This window comes from Passer montanus, unplaced genomic scaffold (genome assembly GCF_014805655.1).
Source record: "Passer montanus isolate IOZ18808 unplaced genomic scaffold, ASM1480565v1 scaffold293, whole genome shotgun sequence".
Lineage (NCBI taxonomy): Eukaryota > Metazoa > Chordata > Aves > Passeriformes > Passeridae > Passer > Passer montanus.
The window spans coordinates 6,167-26,839 of NW_024367630.1; the positions used below are offsets into that span (position 1 = coordinate 6,167).

Consider the following 20,673-nt stretch of genomic DNA (forward strand, 5'->3'; position numbering starts at 1 on the left):
GCATTTCCTCCCCTCCCACCCCGCGGCTCCCTTTCCCGCCCCCTGCCCCGGCTGCTGGGTGGGGGGAGCCCCCGATCGGCCCCGGGGGTGGGCGGGGGGCTCGGGGACCCCCCCGGGGCGGATCCGCCCCCCGGCCCGAGCCCCAAATTCCGCTCCGGGGCCGCCGGGCTCTGCGGGTCTGCCTGGCAACCGGTGAGTCATCGGAGAAAAAAGCTCTGGTTGGCTGGAAATCGTCTAGTGCGTCCTCTGATTGGCTGAAATTGTAAAGGCGCTGTCGCCCTGCGGGTGTCCCTGGGAGCTGCGGAGCCCGGGCCGGAGCTTTTTCCTATTTCTTTCTGTCTCTCTTAGGTCTCTTTCCTGTTTCTTTCTGTCCCTCTCTCCTTCCCATTTCTTGTTCAGTTCAATCCATGTTCAATACAAGGTCTCATTTGCACCTTCACTGCGGCAGAGGCGTCTCTCCCTCATGGGATCCCAACCCGCGGGCCGGCTCCCTTCCCACCGCAGTCGTTCCAGGATTCTGTCAGGGACTCGCTTCCCTTCTTCCCTCTGCTTCCAGCTGGGAATGTACTGGAAAATGCCACCTTTGCTGTGTGCTCCGGGAGCCCACAGAGCTGCTGGACCTTGTCCCCTGGCCCTGCACAGCTCCTCGGGAGGCGCGGCAGGAGCAGCACCCTGGGAGCCTCGGGAATGCCCCTCTGGGATCCACGGCACACACTCCCAGGGGCTGGAATTCCAATTCCCAGCCAGGAAAATATGTTCGTGGCCTTGAAGGCAAAGCTCTTAAGAAGGGGCCAAAAGCCAAGTGGAGCAAGATCTTAGTCACCTTTCACTGCCAACCTTCATAACTTCACCCATGGCTGTTGCAGCTCTTGGATTGGGAATTAAATCAGGGCAGGGCCTTTGGTGGGAGCTGCCCTGGGTCAGGAGAGACACTGAGACAGAAACAGAGCAGGCAGAGAAAAGACACAATCACAATCCACTGAGAAGGTGGCTCAGCACTGGCAGGGGCTGGGGGATGTCCTAGAGAGGGCTGTGTCACAGCAGCACCTCTGTGGCAGTTTCATAGAGGCACAGAGCAGCTGTGATGTCAGCAAGGGGCTGTGTGACAGCACAGAGTGGGCTGTGTGAGGTCACAGGTTGGGCTATGACATCACAGGGTTTGTTTTGTGAGGTCATCAAGCAACTGCACCATCATAGAGGACACTGTGTGACATCACAGAGCAGACTGTGACATCATGGCATGGCTGTATAGAGCATAGAGCAGGCTGTGATGTGAAAGTGTGTGCTGTGATATTATAGAGTGGCAGTGTGACATCAGAGGGCTTTGTGACATCACTAGAGGGGTTGTGACATCATAGAGCTGGCTGTAACATCATGGAGTAGAGTGTGTGGCCATAGAGCAAACCCTGCCATCATAGAGGGTGGCTTTGTGACATCAGAGAGTGGGTTGTGACATCACTGGCTGGCTGTGTAACATCATAGAGCAGGCTGTGACATCACAGAACAGACTGTGACATCACAGGGTGACATTGTGACATCACAGAGTCTTCTGAGATGTCACAACACAGCTGTAGGACATCAGAGGGTGACATCACAGCATTGGCACTGTGACATTACAAAGGTGCTGTGTGACATCCAAGAGTGGGCTGTGGCATTACTGGGAGGCTGTGTGACATTACAGGGACTCTGTGACATCACAGGGTGACTGTGGCATCACAGAGACAGCTGTGTCAGCAACTAAAAAACCAAACAAAATCCAGGCAAACAAATCAGAAATGAACCGAGAATTGTGTGTGTGTGTGTGTGTGTGTGTGTGTGTGTGTGACACAAGGACAGTGAGGGCAAGGATAAAAGGAATATGGCCCAAAAGCTGAACAGAGCTCAAAGTTAACAGGACTTAACTTACACTTTAACCTTAACCGATACATTCAACTTCATATTTTAGCAAAAGAACAGCACTTAATAGTATTTAACCTAACTTAAAGCCTATGACATAGCAATTAAAAATAGGAATAACACTTAATATTTAACTTAGCTTATAACTTATATTAAACTTAGCAAAAAAAAACAACTCTTAGCAGCACTTCATTTAGCTTAGACGTCATGACTTAACCTCACTTACAGGCCTGACTGACTCAGCTATCCAAGGCACTCAAACCCCTCAGAGAGCAGCATTTCTGCCACATTTCACCAAGCACAGGCACTCCTGTGTGCACACAGACACAGAGAGTCAGTGTAAGGCACCTGTGAGAAATACCCCTGGGGACAGGAAATGCTCACTGTGGAGTCTTTGCCTCATGGAACCAAGGGGCCATTGTGACACTGATGGGACTCATGGGATCATGGAGACCATTGTGACACTGTGAGACCTCATGGAACCAGTGAGACCACTGTGACCCTGGGGGTCCCCACAGAACCAAGAGGGCCATTGTGATACTGTGGGGCCTTGTGAAACCAAGAGGTCTTTGTGACACTGCAGGGCTGCATGGAACCAAAGGTCCAGGGTGACACAGAGAGGCCTCCTGTAATCAATAGCCCATTGTGACACTGTGGAGCCAGAGGAGACCATTGTGACACTGCAAACCCCCAGGGTCCAAAGGTCCATTGTGACATTGCAGGGCTCATGGAACAGAGGAGCCACATGACACTGTGGGGCCTGTAGAACCACAGAGACCATTGTGACACTGCAAGACCTCATGGAACCAAGCTGTCATTGTGATACTATGGGGCACCATAAAACCAAGGCAACATGGAACAGGCCTGGCTGGTTTGGCCTCCCAGACTCCCTGACTGGTCCAGCTGACCTTGGCATATTGAATGTCACTTCTCCTCTGCTTCTGAAACACTGGAGCTCCGTACTTTCCTTCCTATGGAAAAGAACTGTCCTTCTCCTTCAGGCACCCATGGCCAGAATTGGGATTTCACCTCCAAATTCCATTATATCCAGAGATTGTTCCCATAGGAATATTGCCAGGACCACTCTGGCTGGCAATGGTTTCATGAGGGTCACCTCCCATCTGCCCCAAAAAAACTGGGGAAGGCTCTGTGCTCTCCTTCCTATAGGAAAGAACTGTCCTGCTTCTCCAGGCACCCATAGCCAAGATTGGGCTTCCACTTCCAAAATTCCCTACGTCCAAAGATGGCTCCCAGAAAAATCTACCATTGCTGACAAGTCTGTCTGGCCTTGGCCAAGTGAGGCTCTTCCCTGCCTTCCAAACACTGGGGCTCTGGGCCTTCCTTCCTATGGAAAAGAACTGTCCTTCTCAGCCAGGTGTCCATGGTCAGAATTGGGATTTCACCTCCAACATTGCCTATTGTGATAGAGTGGAAAAGATTGTTGGCTCAAAACATTTCATGTGTGTGGGGGAGGAAGGGGCAGGTCCAGCCTTGCCCTGCCCTGTAACCCCAGCACTGCCCTGCCCTGGAACCCCAATCCCCCCAGAGCCTCTATCCCAGCCCAGCAGTGGCTGCCAGTCCCTGGCACAGCACAGGCAATGCTCCACAGCCACCTCTGGAGCCCCAGCCCAGCTCCTGAGTGACCAAATGACCCCAAGTCTCACCTGGGGGAAAGACCCAGGAAGACCAAGGGGTATTGAAGGCTGACTACAAGGCAAGCACACATCTTGAACCTACCTCTTCTTGGAATTTCTGTCTGAACACTGCTTGAATCCAGGAGTTGGTAGCTGTGTCTGTGCTTCTCTGAATCTTTTTTGTCTTCCTTGCTTTGTGTGTCGTATTCTAGTTCCGTCCTCTTGCAAATTTTGAGTAACTTAAAATTGAATGAGCTAAGAGTTTGTCAAGTTAAATGGGGCAAGGTAATGCTTTGAGAAGTGTCTTTGATTGATTGAATGTTGTATTAAACCATGTGCCAAGATTCTCTGATTTTCTAAAGTTGCCAGTAAAGGCTGTTTTGTTGTTTTGAGCTCCTCAGAAACTCTTTTCAGTATTTCTCAGTACATCCAACTCAGAGTACACAAACAATTGTAATTCCTTTTAAATGTCTCATTGAGAGAATTGTTTGGAGGGTGGGAGTCAGGGCTTGTCTTTCCTGCTTGGCACAACCCAGGCAGGGCTTTCCCAGCCACATTCCACACTCCATTTCCCAGCTGGAGCCGCTGCTGCCTCTGAGTTCTGCTGGCCCAGCCCCAGGGATGCTCTCCTTGTCTGCCCATTCCCCCACGGTCTCTGGGCAGGGATGGCCTCAGTGGGGGCTTCTGACATCCTCAGCAACTTGGAGCCTGCTGCTGGATTTCACTGCTCCAGAGGCTTGTTCAGCCTTCAGCTCTTCAGTGCAGGAATTCAGTGTCCCAGGGCTCATTAACATTCCACGCCTCTGGGAATAATTTGATTTAAGTTTCCTAATCCTTTGTGGTTGATTAGAAATATTTCAGAAGGCTATTCAAAGCAAATAGACTATATTGAAAAAAAGAGAGAGAAAATATTTGTTTAGGTCCTGCAAATTTTATTTTTTTTTTACTGGTAATTCATTGATATGTGCAATCTCCAATTGACACTGAATCCAAGTACCACCTGATGCAGTTTCAATAGATATGAAAATCAAGACCCTTCATGGCTGACAATCAATCAGACTCTATCCCTACCCCCACCCCACCATTTCATCCAGGCCCTGGCACTCAGAGCAGCCTTGTGCAAATCTGAGCTCCCTCCAGCCAAGACTGCCCCTGCAGGTTTCAGCTCCTTGGCACCAACTCCCACCTGCTTTCCTTGGAGAAGGAGCTGCCCGAGACACAGAGGGATGTTCATTGATTGTCAGCCAACAAAGCCAAGGGAAGGCACAACTCCATCCAATGCAAAAGTCATTCTTCTCCCTGGCTCTGCCCTGCCCGTGATCCCTACAGCCTGCCCTGTTTCCTTCAACCCTCCTTTGCAAGGCACTTTCTGGGACAAGGGAGCTCTGGACTGGGTATGGATGGAGGTCCAAGTGCAGCCGCTGGAGTGGGAACCACAACTCATCAGGTGTCCTTTGAGGGACCAGGAACTGGTGAGACTCAGAGGCACAGGAAGGCTTCTCTTCATGGCCAACATAAAAAATGTGAACATAATAAAATTTAAGAAACATCAAACCCCTTCCCTAAGTTACTTGTGACATCACAGCAACATCTGACATGTCCACCATCCACAAGAGATTGCCATACAGGAAGGATTTTAGACAAAGACTGAAGAAGAGGTGATATAAAAGATAAAAATGCAACTAAGAAGTTGACTAAAGACGTATTTAAACTTTTGAAAGATTGGGTGACTCCCTGAAGCTCAAAGCATGAAGCCAGTCAAACGACACACATTGGAATGTCCAGAGAGCAGCTGCAGGAGGAAATCTGGGAGCAACAGGAAGGACATAGATCCAGCTGCTCTAAATGAAGATAGATAACTTTTTATTCATAACACTGCCGGTACGGCCGCTGCTGCTAGCGAGGAGAGAGACTGTCCCCGCCACGAGGACAGAGTCACCGCCGCGCATGCCTCCTGTTATGAATAAAAAGTTATCTATTTTTTTTTTTTAGGTTGCAGAGTTAAAAACAAGTCAGACCAGTTGCTGTTAAGTTAGCTTCATTGTTAAGAGTTCGTCTTCAATTACCTGTTAATGGTTGGTGATTAACCATTGTCCCCCTGATGCTTGCCAAGGAGGGACACCGGCACCCTCCAAGTACAAGGAGGATGGGAGTGGCATCAGAGCTAGTATGCAGATGAGAAATGCATTGCGCCCCAAATTTTGCAGTTTTCCCAGGAAAACCCCTAAAGTTGTGAGCCAACATAGAACTAAGTGACCTAAGTGACGTCTAAGGATGGGAGTGTAGTCCAGTACCTGCTTGGATCCTTTTTGCTTCTCACCCTAACCTCAAAAGATGTTGATTAAAGAGATGACCCGGGGTGTTGGACCAAAAAGGCAGAATCTGCTAATCTCTCATGAGGACGGAATCCCCAGCTCTGCCTGCAGACCAGCGGACAAAGCTGCATCACCCTCCTCCTCCATGCCACTCCTGGGAGCAACGGTGGCGTGGGCGCGACCCGTTGATTTCTCCCCATCTGAGCTGATTTTTCTTAATAAAGGCATTAAAAAGGAGAAAGATCTCCTGCCCATTTATTTCACGTGCAAGTGCTGCGCCATCTGACTTACGCCAGCGCTGCTGCCACCATGGGAAAGAACAGCTCCTGTGCCATGCTGCCGATTCCAAGCCGCACCATCCTCGTGCGGGAGAGAAATAAAGCAGCTCGGAGAAGCCAGCACAGCATCGTTCCTTATTTCCTTTATCATGATGCTTAGACGTTGAGCCCACGTTTTGAGCAGTTGAACCGTGACCCTGCCGGCCGGCAGCAGAGGTAGGGCACAGCCACTTGTGGCGCCTGCCCTGATTGCCTCCAGCCATTGGGGCACGCTGGTGCACACCTCAGCTGTCTGCAGGGTGCACGGATGCCCCTGCGAAGTGAAGTTCGTAGTCCATCAAATGCCGCCGGCAATTTCACACATTTTCTGGTTGCTGCAGCTCCAGGCGGGCAGGAAAGTCAACCCCCTCCGTTCCAGACGTGAGAGAAGCTTTCCCCTGGATCAAGGACTACCTCCGAGATTTTCATTACCAAGAATCTTCGGTTTCGTGAGTATTCCAGTGGCTGGGACGGACCCAACTGGGGTACCCTGAAGTTGGCACCTCACCCAGAGTCTCAGAATGGAGAATGTCAAATAGCTTTGCCTTCATTTTGTGGTTCTTCTCCCCATAATCCCTTTCTCACCTGCTCCCTTCCCCCTTCCCTCAAATCACAAAATGGTGGACACCGCATGGCTTGGTCCCCATCTTGTGGTCCTCTTTCTACTTCCCATAATCGCTTTTTCCTCTGTTCCCTTCCCCTGTCCCAAACCCCACAATTGTGCTCTGGCTACTCCTCTTCCCATCCTCCAATTACCCTAGCTTTACCCCCTGTATCTCCCTTCAATGAAGTGTTTCTAGATTTTGTAGGCAAAGTCAGTGAGGTGTGGAGGATCAGGAATGGGACATTTATTACTCCTAAAAAGGCTATATTTATGATAAGTTTCTACTGTTTACACGTCTAGCTAATACATGATTGGTTAATCCTAGCTGTTCACGCGTCTAAATTAGAATGCTCATTGGATAGTCTGATTTTTCACATGTTTTGCTGTGGTCATCTGGCCCACCCTTTGCTTCTTTTTTCTCACTTTCTCAAACTTGCTGACTTGATGGCTCTTCTGAGTCTTGATGGCTCTTCTTCTTGTATCTTTCTCAAGGACATACCGATCCCGTTTCTGAATATGTCCATTATCCATTGTTACCAGCAGGCTGGATTGTGCATCAGCTGAATATGGCCATTGTTTTGCAAAAACTCCGCAACCTGCAAAAAAAATTTTCAACAGTTCCCCATTTTTGTTTTTGCACAAGCCAGACTGAATTAAAAGCATGTTCAATTAACTTTTGCACACAGCGTAGTAAACAAGGCACTATAAGTAAAATTGCTAAAAGAATACAAAGTATCATAATGCTAATGCATACTAAATCTTTAAGTTAGCCTGTTATCCTCTAGGATTTTAGCCACTCATCAAAGGAATTCTCTACAACTGTGAGCTTTTTCATGGTTTCCTTAAGCAGTGACAGTTTCTTGTGAATAGATTCAGAGTGGTCAGAGAGATTCATGCAAACACATTCTTTCAAAATCTTCACACCCATGTCCTTGAACTAGCAACAGAAAATCTATGGCAACTCTGTCCTGTAACACAGTGTGGCATATGCTACCTACATTAGTGGTAAGTTCATTCAGTATTGTGGATGTAAGGTTAATTTGCTTTCCTGCCCAACAAGCTAATCGTCTTAACTGAGTAAGGGCTTGTGCTGAGGCTACTCCTGGTGAAAAAATTGAGGCTAGTATAACTGAAGGTTGATTCCATAATTCTACATCATCTTTACAGTCTGACCTTAATAGATGCACACTACATTTTGCACATTGGAACTTGTGCCTGATGTTAAGCATCTGTTGAATGTTCAGGTAAAACAATATCAATTTTCTAAAATGGCATGGTCCTCTTAATGCTTTCTGAGGAGCCACAGGCCAAACTCTATCTCCACAAATGAGAAAAACTCTGGGAGGTAGCATCCTAGCTGATTTTTGTTTTATGGGTACAAGCTGTGTCCAGTTGGCACAGTATGCTGTAGTATTGTAATACCATGAAGAAACAGGAGATATACAAGTGCTGTCATTTCTGGGTTTTCCTAATTTGTCCCTAATCAGCTCTTTAAGTTTGTAGTACCCAAAGAACAAACAGTAATTTCCTGGCATTGATCCCAAAATATCCAATTCTTGTGGTTCTTGACTTGTAGTATTTAAGTTTCGAGCAATTGTAAATGCTTGAGCTCCTAAGGGGTTTTTATTAATCCCTTGTTTTTCACACTAATTTTCTGTAACAACCCCGTTTTAATTGGTACACCAATTTGACCAGGCCTTACTTAAGTTACCATAAATTTGAGCTCTGGTTCAATTTCCAAATTCATGCCTATTCTTTGCCTAATATACCTTAGCCTCGTCCCACTGAAAGTCAGCAACGTGATGTTTTTGTGGCTCTGCTATTCCTACTCCACATTCAGTAGCTATTATTTTGCTCTCTAGTATAATTTGGTTTGTTAAAGCAACTATAGCAAGATGTAATTGCACCCACAGTAACAATCTTTGATCCTGTCTTTCTATCAAAGATAAATCCTGGAGAAAACTCTGATGTCCTTCTGACCTTTGTGGATTATGCCCTAAAAATAGAGCTAATGCTGTGGTTGGGTTAATATTGCTAAGTATCTGAAAACATCTATTGCACGCTAGGTTAGCAGACCTAAATTTTTGCTTTCTCTCTTGAGCTAAAGTTAGATTATGTTCTTGACGAACTTACCGTCAAATTTTCAAGTTACACTTTATACAAGGCTTACATGCATAGCCATGCACAGAGCAAGCATTTTCTATCTGACTTACAACTTGTGATGAAAATAAAAGGAAATAGTTTCCGGTTGTGTCCAACTCGTGTATAGTAAACCTTCGTGGAGGTGCCTCTATTGCTGCAGCAAATTCTAGCAATATTGGTAAAGATTCTGAGTGTTGTTCAGCTGTCAGGTGTTGAAGAAGTGGATTCAAGGCTGTCTGGATTCGGGGTTGTCACCGACTCTCCACCTCTGGGCACAACACGGGTTGATGACGGTGGTTTCAGACAAGGGCTTCACCCACTTGGCTGGAATCCAGCGAATGCCTTTATCTGTAAGTAAGTACATATAACCTCTACCTATTAATTTTACTGCAGCTAGTCCTTCCCACATCCCTGTTTCTGGGCTCTTGAACACGACCTGAACTCCATCAGGCAATTCCTCACTTGGATTACGTATAAGGACATGATGCACAAGAATAGGTGGATCACCCCTATCTCCTGTTGTTCTAAGGTAATTAAGCACAAAGATGGCTTTAGCTGTTTGTTTTTTTTTTCAGGGGATAACCCTGTGCTTCCCCTTTTTTGTTCTTGCAGCATGCCCTTAAATGTCTGATGAGCATGCTCAGTAATTGCCTGACCAGTAGGACTGTGAGGAATACCAGTGTCATGTTGGATACTTTATAAATTACAGAAACGCTTGAATTGCAGGAAACTGTAGGCTGGATCATTGTCAGTCTTAATTGCTAAGGGGATACCTAATGTGGCAAAGCAATTGTACAAATGTTTTTTAACATGATGTGCTGTCTCACCTGTTAAGGGAGTAGCTTATACAACACAAGAGCAGGTATCAATGCAAACATGTACAAACTTTGACCAAATTCTGCTACATGAGTTACATCCATTTGCCATAATTGCAAGGGTTGAGTACTCTTGGGGTTGACACCAGTGCTTAAACTAATGCTACCTCATCGACAATCAGGATAGGATCGCACTATACCAGTAGCATCAGTAAGGGGAACACTAAATTGTTTAACTAACATTTTTGCAGATTGATGAAAAAAGGCATGGGAATTTTTAGCTTGCTGAAATTTATCAGAGGCTGGCATTGGCCAGACAGTGGCTACCAACAATCAGCTTGAGCATTACCAGGGAGAGTTTGATGACTACGAACATGAATAATAAAGTATTCTTGCTGTTGTTGATTTAAGTTTTTAAGGAATCAGCTTAAAAGGGAACACAGATGTTTATTACTCACCTCCTTAAGTACTGCTTTTTCAAGGCGTTGGATACAGCTAATTACATAAAGTAAAACAGAAACAATGTTAATGACTTAATTGTTCTATTTTTCAAAAGCCTAAATAACAGCTTTTCATTCTAATGTCTGCAGTGTATCTTTTTCTTCTTTAAAAATGACATGATTTTTCCATACTTTATCTTGCTGCTACGTGCAGGCAGCCTATTTTGACCTTTTACCTGCATCTGTAAACACTGTCAGCCCAGATACTGGACAGTCAGATCTCTAGGGTCTGTCTTCCAGATGCTGATGCTCCAATAAATATAACACTCGGTGTCACGGATAAGTATTGTGAATTTTACTATTATAATCACCCAATGCTATCTGTAAAGGAACAGAATGCCTGATTCCTCATTCAAGATACCAGTTAACCAATGGTATTACAATTGCAGATGGTGCATGTCTCCAGGTTTCATGTCTCCAGATTTCTAATATTCTCCCTCTGCCTTTCATAATCAAATGAGTAAAAAGTTCCAATCGAGTGGTAATAGTTCTAGACTGTTTTTACAGGTAAAAATACCCATTCCAAAATAACTAAGGGATTAGCTTGAGTTTTTATCTACTGACAAGGTGAAAGGATGCTTGGTATAATGGTCACCCTCTTTGCTCTGATTGATGATCCTCAATTGAAGTGGAACGTCTTTGATCATGCGATGTGCATGCGCTGTAGCAACCTTTGTGGCTATGTGATCCAAGGCCTGCTGTTGTCTCTTATCCAGGGTCTGACGTTCATCTGCCTGAGATGAAGTACCTAGTAACTGTATCAATCGTTCAATTTCTTTGTTAGTTATCCCACAAATAGTTCTAATCCATTGAATATCCCCCACTAATTTCTGGAAATCATGTACAGTTTTAATTTCAGTGGTGATGGTGAGTTTCTATGGTTTCACTAAAGATTGATCGATCTGCTACCCGAGATATTTCTAAGGAGCTGAATGTTGCACTTTATCAGGTGTAATTTTTAATCCTTTTTCTTCTAGCAAAGCGGCTATGGTTTTTAAAACAGTTACAGAGTCCAGTTGTTTTTTAGCTACTAAGATATCATCCATATAGTGATAGATGATATATTCAGGAAATTTTTGCCGAACAGGCTCTAGTGCCCAAGCGACATAAATTTGACACATTGTAGGCGAGTTACGCATCTCCTGGGGCAAATAAACCTATTTATACTTTTTGTAGGGTTCTGTCTTATTGATAGATGGAACAGAGAATGCAAAATGACTAGTACCATCTGGATGTAAGGGAATAGTGAAAAAACAATCCTTGAGATCAATGATCAATAGATTCCATGACTCAGGTATCATAGTAGGAGATGGAAGACCAGGTTGCAAGGCACCCATACTTAGCATTATTACATTAATGGCACGTAAATCATGTAGCAACCTCCATTACCCTTTTTTTTTAGGGATGCCAAAAATTGGGGTGTTCCAAGGGCTAGTAGATGGTTTTATATGTCCTGCTTCAAGCTGTTCTTGCACTAATTGTTGTATTATTAGCAGCTTTTCTTTTGACAGCGTCCACTGATCAATCCACACAGGTGTATCAGTGGTCCAGCTAATTTTGAGGATTGGCTACCTTCCAGTGGCTGCTGCTAAAAAGGCTGTATAACAATGGTTGCTTTTAGCTGGCTTAATAGATCTCTTCCAAGGAGACCTAATAAATTGCCAGGAGTCTGCATGACATAGGATCTTGTAGATACACTCACTCCATCTGGGAAAGTGAAAGCAATCACTTCTCTGCTTAACTGAGTTGCCTGAGTTCCTCCAATTCCTGCAATACCTAAGGTAGGGCTTATCAATACCCAATTTTTAGGCCATATTGTGTTTGAAATGATGGTTACATCTGCTCCAGTGCCAATTATGAGTGTCCTAGTAATAGAATCACCACTAGGATGTGTCAAGGTTACCTGTTTGTTTGGTCTACCTCTTGTGATGTCCATGGCTCAATATACTTCTGGTTTACCTGTGGAGCCAAAACTTCCTGTTCCCCACTCTTTCAAGCCTGTACAAGGGACACTAGACTTAAAAGGAACAAATTGAGCAATTTGTGAACCTTTGGAGATAGATACAGGAGGGAAAAATGTCCTAACCATGATTTTAATAACCCCTTGTAAGTCTGCATCAATAACCCCAGGAATTATATCCAATCCCATTTTGCTAGCAGATGATCTCACTAACAGAAAAAGCACTAAACCCATTCCCCAAGGGTCCTTTCCCATTAGTATCTATCAGGTGTACAGCAGAGTCCGTGATGGTAATGTCTGCTGTGGTTTCCACGTCCACTCCGGCGCTTCCGGAAGTTGATGATTTGAGTGAGTATAATCCTCCTCCTCCTTCATTGGAGGCTGAGCTGTCCATGCATTTCCCCGAGCTTTCGGGGGGTGCACTCCAAAAAGCGTTTCCCTAGAAACTACATTCTTTAGTACTGTGGTTATCTTTTTTGCAGATGGAACAAAACTTTTTCATTGTTGCTAAGTGACACTGACTCCGAACATGTCTAATTTTACTGCACCCAAAGCACTTAATGTTCTTTCCTTCTGCTTTCTTTTGCAGTTTAGAAATCAGTGGCTTTACTGCATCCTGTACTGCAGCAGCTACATAGGCTGCTTTTTGTCTTTCTGTAGTTCTAGCCATCTGTTCCAACATTTCTGTGACATCAGCTCCCTTCTTTAAAGTACTTAAAATTTGCTCAGTTTTATCATTAGTATTGTCAAAAGCTAGCATATTAAACAATTGTACCTTTGTGTCCAATTCTAAATCAGAATGATCATAAATAGTTTCATGCAATTGATCTACAAATTTATCAAAGTGTTCATTTACTCCTTGACAAATTTGAGTAAAAGACTTAGTGTGTAACCCATCTGGAAGTGTGAGGATGGCATTATATGCTAGTTGTTGGCTCATCTGTAAGACCATATCAATGCTTTTCGCTTGAGCAGTGGCCCAAGCCAAGCAACTGTTGTGCTGTTACACCATACAGAGGGTCACCCTGATCTCTACGTTTTGCTGCTTCTTGGGTGTATCTCGCTTCTCAGCTTTTATGGAGCATTACTTGCTCATGTAGTGGCATTATAAGTCTTATTATGGTGTGAACATCGGCTGGGATTAATGTGTTAGATGTGAAAACATACTGTAGAAGTGACTGCGCAAGTTGGGATTTTATACCAAAATGTGATATTGCTGCTTTCAGTTTCTCTAGAATTTTCCAATTAAAAGGTTCTTAAGTTCTGCTTGTAGCATTACTAACTACAGGGAAAGCCTCAATGTCATTTGAGAGGAAAGTCCCTTCCACAATAGCTTCTGTAATAACTCCCTTCCACTTTCGTTTCTGAGTTGCTTCTATTTCTGGATTACATTCCAACTCTAATTTCACATTCTTAACAGCGTGAGGGGGAATGTTTCATTTGACTGGCTCTAACTTTGTTTCAGAAACAGAGTGAGAGGATGTAAATCTCTTTCCTGAATGCTTATTTTAATCTACTATCATTGGCAGTTCTATTTTTTCAAAAGAATAGTCTCTTTTGGGGACAACTGCATCTTTTTGTTGAGTCACTAATTTTTGCAACTTGTCCACTAAGGATTTCAGATCCTCCTCAACAGAAGCACTACTCATGACAACATCTCTTTCCTTATCCTTTTTACTTACAGCATGTTTTGCCTCTCAGTTACTGTTATCAACAGTTCCTTCACTCGGAGTACAATTGTTTTTTGTTTGACAGCCTAATCATCGCAAAGAGGCAGCAGCTTCTGCATTCTTACTCTGAGCTGGGAGAGTAGTTGGTGTAACGCTCTATTCTGGTGTCGAAACTGAGTTGAGGAGTTCTGGAGTGCATGAGGGGATATGTTAAGGTCGCAGAGAACAGTTGCTGAACTGGAGTTACTGGAGTTACTGGAAATGCCTGAGGCTTTTCGTCTGACTCAGCCAGTGCAGCACAAGCTGCAGCAGCTGCCTTTCTCTCAGCCTTCAAAGTCTGCAATACGTCTATAACAGTTCTCCACAAAGTGGCATACTTAGACGCCTCTTTTGCCTCACTACCACCAGATGAAATAGAATCCCATATCATACGCCCCATAGCTTCCCAGGTTGGAATTTCAAAAACAACCTGTGCCCCTGCTATGAGATTACGGTCCCAAACCCAGTCAATTAGTCCTTTCAAAATGGAAGCATCATATTTTTGTTCTCTTAGAGAGGATATGTTGGAGGAGTTTCTGGACAGCTTCCTGTTCGTATTCAGACCCCATCTCCTCCCCAGCCGCCCACCTTGATCAGGGAGAGATTCAAGTCATCTGCAATTGGAGCTCCAGTCTGTAACCTTTTCTTCCCACTAGGGCAGTGAGGATAATTTCGACCAGCTTCTCTGCTCCACAAAGGCAGGCTGATCTTCTGCACAGCAGCCAAATTGCTGTCCTCGAGTCCCTCTCATGCTACCATGCTAGGGGTGCCCACATTCTCCACCAGAAATGCGGTGCGGAGGATCAGGAATGGGACATCACGCCATGATCAATGTGATTAAGTGAAGCCACATTTATTACCCCCAAAAAGGCTATATTTGTAATAAGTTTCTACTGTTTACACGTCTAGCTAATACATGATTGGTTAATCCTAGCTGTTCACGCGTCTAAATTAGAATGCTCATTGGATAGTCTGATTTTTCACATGTTTTGCTGTGGTCATCTGGCCCACCCTTTGCTTCTTTTTTCTCACTTTCTCAAACTTGCTGACAAACTTGCTGAGTCTTGATGGCTCTTCTTCTTGTATCTTTCTCAAGGACATACTGATCCCGTTTCTGAATATGTCCATTATTCATTGTCCATTATCCATTGTTACCAGCAGGCTGGATTGTGCATCAGCTGAATATGGCCATTGTTTTGCAAAAACTCCTCAACTTGCAAAAACTCCTCAACATCAATCTAATGTTGAAAGAACTCATGACTCTCTCAAAGGTCTTCTAGATAACCAGAAAGGGAGTAACCCACTACAGAGAGACTAAGCAAGGCACTGTATGTCTTTAATGTTTTAAATAATTTGTTTATGGAACCCAGTCCTTCTGTCCTTTGACATTTTACAAATACTTCACAGGCTCCATTAAAAGAAAGGCCACAAGTATTGATGAAAGAACCTGAAATTACCCAGATCCTGGGGCCATTTCCATTAATTATCTGGGGAGGGGATATGCTTCTGTCTCCATCAGTAAAGGGCCTTGGTGGATCCCAGTGAAAAACACCAAGTCCTACCTACAGCCACTGAATGAGGGTTCACCAGAGGAACACCCCAAGTCCACCCCAAGACAAGAACCACCAGACAATGACTTTGACACATGGACCAGACAACTCTTTTGAAAATGACCCATAATAAGCTTTGGCTCACCTTCCTCAGCCTGTTTGCAACCAGGCTCCTTGTGAGTGGATGGGTAGTTCCACAGACAAAACAGAATGTATGGGCAACCCTAGCAAAAGCCATAAAACAAGCTACCCTGTGCCTGTCCATTGCTAGCCCTGATGACCCCTTTTCCACCTGTCTAGTAGGGTTATCTGTGGGTGCGGCTGATAACTGAGGATGCCATCCATAGTATGTGAGGTGACAATCCTGATAGCAAATGGAAATGCAGCTCTGTCGACACCTGGGACTACTGGACCTGGAAGCTCCCGCATGCACCGTTTGAACCCCAGGAGCTAGAAATTCTCGGCTCTGTAAAAATGAACTTCTGTGTAAAGTTTTATTACTGACTGAGATAGGAAGAGGGTGAAAGACCCAAAATTACAAGAGAAAGAGAAACTAGCAGGAGGGACATCTCCCCATTCCATCCCACTTATAAAAATCAGGGCCGATGGTATAATTACACCTCTCCCATAATTTCCTGGTCCAGTAGCTACCCACTCCAGTTGCCGCAGGGTGTGTTTCTTATTTGCAGGGACAGAACATGGCCCAGTATCACTTCACTAATCAAAGGCGGACCTTGTAGCTTGGGGAGGCTTACCTGGCTGGCACCCAACACGAAAATGATTCATAGCCAGAGAGATAGAGCGAAAAGATCCATGCACTACTTTGAATCTGATGGCAAAGACAATGTTATGTATTGGAGTAAAACCAAGAGAATAGCAGCCTCCATCTTGTTCCCTTGGGTGGCTGCAGCCAAAGCCTTAGTGACAGTATAGGGATAAAATGTTTCTAAAACCATTGAATATTTAGGGGAGTTAGAAAGGAAGGATAGGCCTGGTAGGCCCTGGGAATATGTTAAAGTAGGCCCTGGGAAAATGTTAGGCTGCACCTGTATAATTATTTAATGACTATGATAAATAATATGATTGTTAGATGCAATGACTTTTTGGTAATTGGATATAATTATTGTTTAATTGTAACAAGAATCATGAGAAACTATGTTGGCATGGTTTGATGGAAATTAAAAAAACCATGCTTGGATGAAATCAATGTATACAATAGAAAAATAGAAGTTTAATAATTAATATGTAGTTATATAACAATAAGGGTATAAAAACATGTTCATCCTGAACCCATGCTGGAGTCAGATTTGGGTTTGTACCCCTGACACCCAGAGCTCTTCAATAAAAGCACCTGCATATAATCATTCTGTGATTATGTGTTCCTGAACTCTAACATTAGGACAATTAGAGCATCTTGGGTGCCTGCTAAGTAAGCAAACCAATGCTACCTCCCTTGTATTGAGTGGCCTGATCTCAGACGTAGATACCATGAGGCACACCACCTTGCAGAACAGGGCAGCAATAGACTTTCTACTTTTGGCACATGAGCACAGCTGTGAGGATTTTGAGGTAATGTGTTGCATGAACCTCTCCAGCCACAGCGAGTCAATACACAACAGCTGAGGGGAGGGTTCAAGAAGCTTCAAGTGGAAAACAAAGACTGGTTGAATAAACTCTTCTAATCCTAAGGACTGAAGGGTTGGATGATGTCTTTAGTCGAGAGGGGACTGCTGGTTTTCTTGGTTGCTGTTACTGTGGTGTTAGTTGTTCCATGCTTATTTGGATCTTTTTATAGAGTTTTGCAAAGTTCTTTCAGTTCAATTTTTGTTAGAAAACAGAAAAGGGGAGATGTGGGAATTGGCCCAGCTGTGACTCAAAGTCAGCCAGATTTCATCCCAAAAGAACTGGGCATTAGTTTCAAGCCCTGGGAATTATTTAACTTAGGGCAAGCCTGAGAGTTCCCCCATAAGCCCTTGGTGTTATTATGTTGTCCAAGTTCTGCTCCCCTATTGATTACTTGTTTCCCCTGTATGGTTACAGTTCCAGAATGTTCCACCCTCAAGTGTATATGTTGCTGCTTCCCCTTTGTTTTGGGTTTCTGGATGCTGCCCCTCATACTATGCTCAGCTACTCTACGTTTGCTGTTTTCCACCCTTTATTAAAGTTCTTTCCAGGCAACTCCATCGAACCTGCTCTTTTTCATTTTCTCCACCCTCGCCCTGAAGTTAGGGAACCAAAGAGGTTTGTTGCAACCACCCTCACCACGGCAGTGATGGATCTTAATCACTGCAGGCAATCTTTGGTCACGATGATTGTGTGCATTGCTGAGCTTCTCCTTCTGTGATTCTTTGCTGCTTTGAACTACAGTAAATGACACTGTTTCCTTCAGTTTGTGTTTGTGTCTTTGTGGGAGTGCTGACCCTGCCCCACTCATGAAACAAAACTGGCACAGTCTGGCCAGATCACAACAAAATGTCACTTCTTAAATGTAAATGTAAGGAATCAGTCCCATCTGAAATTCGCAGATGGGAAGCTCTTCTCTAGAGTTCACTAACTCTGAAGTGGACTGAGGTCAGAACACCGTGCAAGCAATGGGGCAGTCAGTTTAAAGAAGCTGAACCACTGGATGTATTAAAATGCATCCAATAATTGCATACGGAGAAAGGAAAACAACTTGTGGATGGGTAAAGATGAGGATTAATTTTGTTAACATCACATTGGAAACAGCACCAACAGAAGGAACAGTTGTTGGAACACTCTCACATGGAACGACAGCAGTTTTTAATCTTGAGCTTGTATTAATTTGTTCAAGTGAAAGAATATTAATATAATAAATAACTATATACATATATGTAATACAATATTTTAATATATATTTATAAGCATATATTTTTATCTAACAATATGTCTAGCTAAATCTATGTTTCTATCTATATCTTTATCTATATATATATAATAACATGAAATAATGCTGACAATTTTGATTTACCACCTTTGGCTGCTCAAGGATCTCACACTAAATATCCTACAGAAAAGCATTGGCCAGGACCTGAATGTCAGTGGTAAACTTTGTGAGATTGTGTACAACAAATAAAGGAGGAAGGGATGAAATTGGCTGTTTTTATGGGGTTTACTGATACTGTGATGTGGAATGATTTGTGTGTTACTGTGAAAAATACAGGGATTAAGACTGCTGGGTTTTTCATACACTACACTATCTACAGTCCACAGGATTGATTGAAGGGTAAAGGGGCTGTTCAAAGAGCAGTTGAAAAAAGGAGGAGATGGGAGCCTGTCCCCATGGAGAATTCATCTCACAGATGTGCTCCATACCTTTAACAAGGGTACAAGGGGCACCCTGGGAAATGGAAACCCCCTGGCTGTGCATGGCTGCACCCAGTTTGCAAATACAACCATGGACAGTGATGCTTTAACTTCCTGAGAAATTATTCTGGGTCTGATGGCACCTGACAGGGTCCACCCAGAGGCTGCAGGGCTGGACCTTCATGCATTAGAATTAGGATAAATCAAAAGCAAATGAAAGTTATCAATACTGACATAGGAACTCAAACTCCTCCAGGACATTTTGCTTTGATAACTGCTCGCTGGAGCTTGGCTTTGAAAAGCGTTCATGTCATGGGAGAAGGAGTTGATGGAGATTATCAAGGAGGAATTAAAGTAATTAAAGTCACTAAACAGTGAATAAGGTGATTATTCAACTCCATGACAGGGTAGCACAGTTATTGATACTGCAGTTTTGAAAACAATTGTGAAAAAAGGAGATGCACCTCCAAGATCACTGTTGCTGGAGATAAAGGATTTGGATCCAGCAGTCCTAATAATGGAGCCAAAGTGTGGGTCCAGAGGCCAAAAGGTCCTCCCAATCCAGCTGAAGGAACAGCTGTGGGGAAAGACAACACTATTTGAGTCCTGAAACCAAAATCACCAAGAAAAGGCTAAAATCACCCATGCGGGCTTAAGATCCACCCATATGGGCTTAAAATCATCCAAAGGGACCTAAAATCCACACTAAAATGCCTGAAATCACGCCAAGAGATCTAAAACCCACCCTAAACCTGCCCAGATTGGCCTAAAATCTCAGGGACTGGAACAGAGACTGGGACCAGAACTGATACCAGAACCAAGACCAGCACCGCTCTGGGACCGGCACCATTACTGGGACCGAGACTGAAACTGAAACTGGGACCAAGATCGACACTGGGACTGCCACCGGGAGTGCTTCAGGACCAGGACTGGCACTGGGAGTGCTCTGGGACCAGAACCGGGACCAGAACCTAGACTGGCACTGACATCAGGACTTCTCTGGCTTCACTTGGACCAGGAAGGAGACCAGCCAGAGCACAGTGGGACTGACTCCGAGACCAGCACTGGAACCAGCACCGAGACTGGCAGCACTCCGGGGCTGGGACTGAGACTGGCACAGGGAGCACTCCAGGACCAAGACTCGCACAGGTACCAGCACTAGAACCAGGACAACTCAAGAGACCAGAACTGAAACCAGAAGCAGCACCGGCAGTGAGACTGGCATTGCTCTGGGACTCAGACTGAGACCGGGACCAGTACAGCTCCAGGACTGAGATCAACACCAGGACGGGAATTAGCACTAAAAGCACTCCAGGAGTGCTCTGAGACTGATACCGAGACTGGGACCGGGACTGACACTGACACTGGGAGCGCTCCTGGACGGAGACTGAGACCAAAACTGGGAACAGGATTGGCACCGGGATTGCATCAGGACCTCTGTCTTCACTCCAGAGAGTTTTGGCTATGCCCCCATGCAAGACTGGGAGGGATCCCTGGGCGGGGTGAGACTGCCTCAGTTTGCATTGTTCTGGTGCAGCCATCCCGGTCCATATGATCCCAGTCTGTACAATCCCAGTTTACACAATCCCAGTCCATACGATCCCAACCCATACAATCACATTTGCAGCAAGGAAAAGGTGTTCCTGCCCTCCAAGACAAAGCTCTTAAGAAGGGGCCAAAAGCCAAGTAGAGCAAGATCTTACAATGACATTTCACTGCCAGCCTTCATAACTTCATCAATCATTGTTGTAGCTTCTGCACTAGGAATTAAATCAGGGCAGGGCCTTTGGTGGCAGCTGCCCTGGCTCTAGGGAGGCACTGAGAAACACAGCAGGCAAAGAGAGGCAGGAGAGAAAGGAGGACACAAACAAAATCAGCTGGGAAGGTGGCACTCTGGAAACAGAATT

The 20,673-nt window shown here is 44.7% G+C and overlaps 1 long non-coding RNA gene across 1 annotated transcript; it reads right to left on the minus strand.

Moving 5' to 3' along the window:
* Positions 1 to 9,010: 9,010 nt before the first annotated feature.
* LOC120504481 lies at positions 9,011 to 14,693 on the minus strand. The gene is made up of 3 exons (XR_005628037.1): positions 14,481 to 14,693; positions 10,182 to 10,218; positions 9,011 to 9,256 (listed from the first exon to the last, which is right to left on the minus strand). It is a non-coding gene; the product is annotated as an uncharacterized LOC120504481 (long non-coding RNA).
* Positions 14,694 to 20,673: the final 5,980 nt, after the last annotated feature.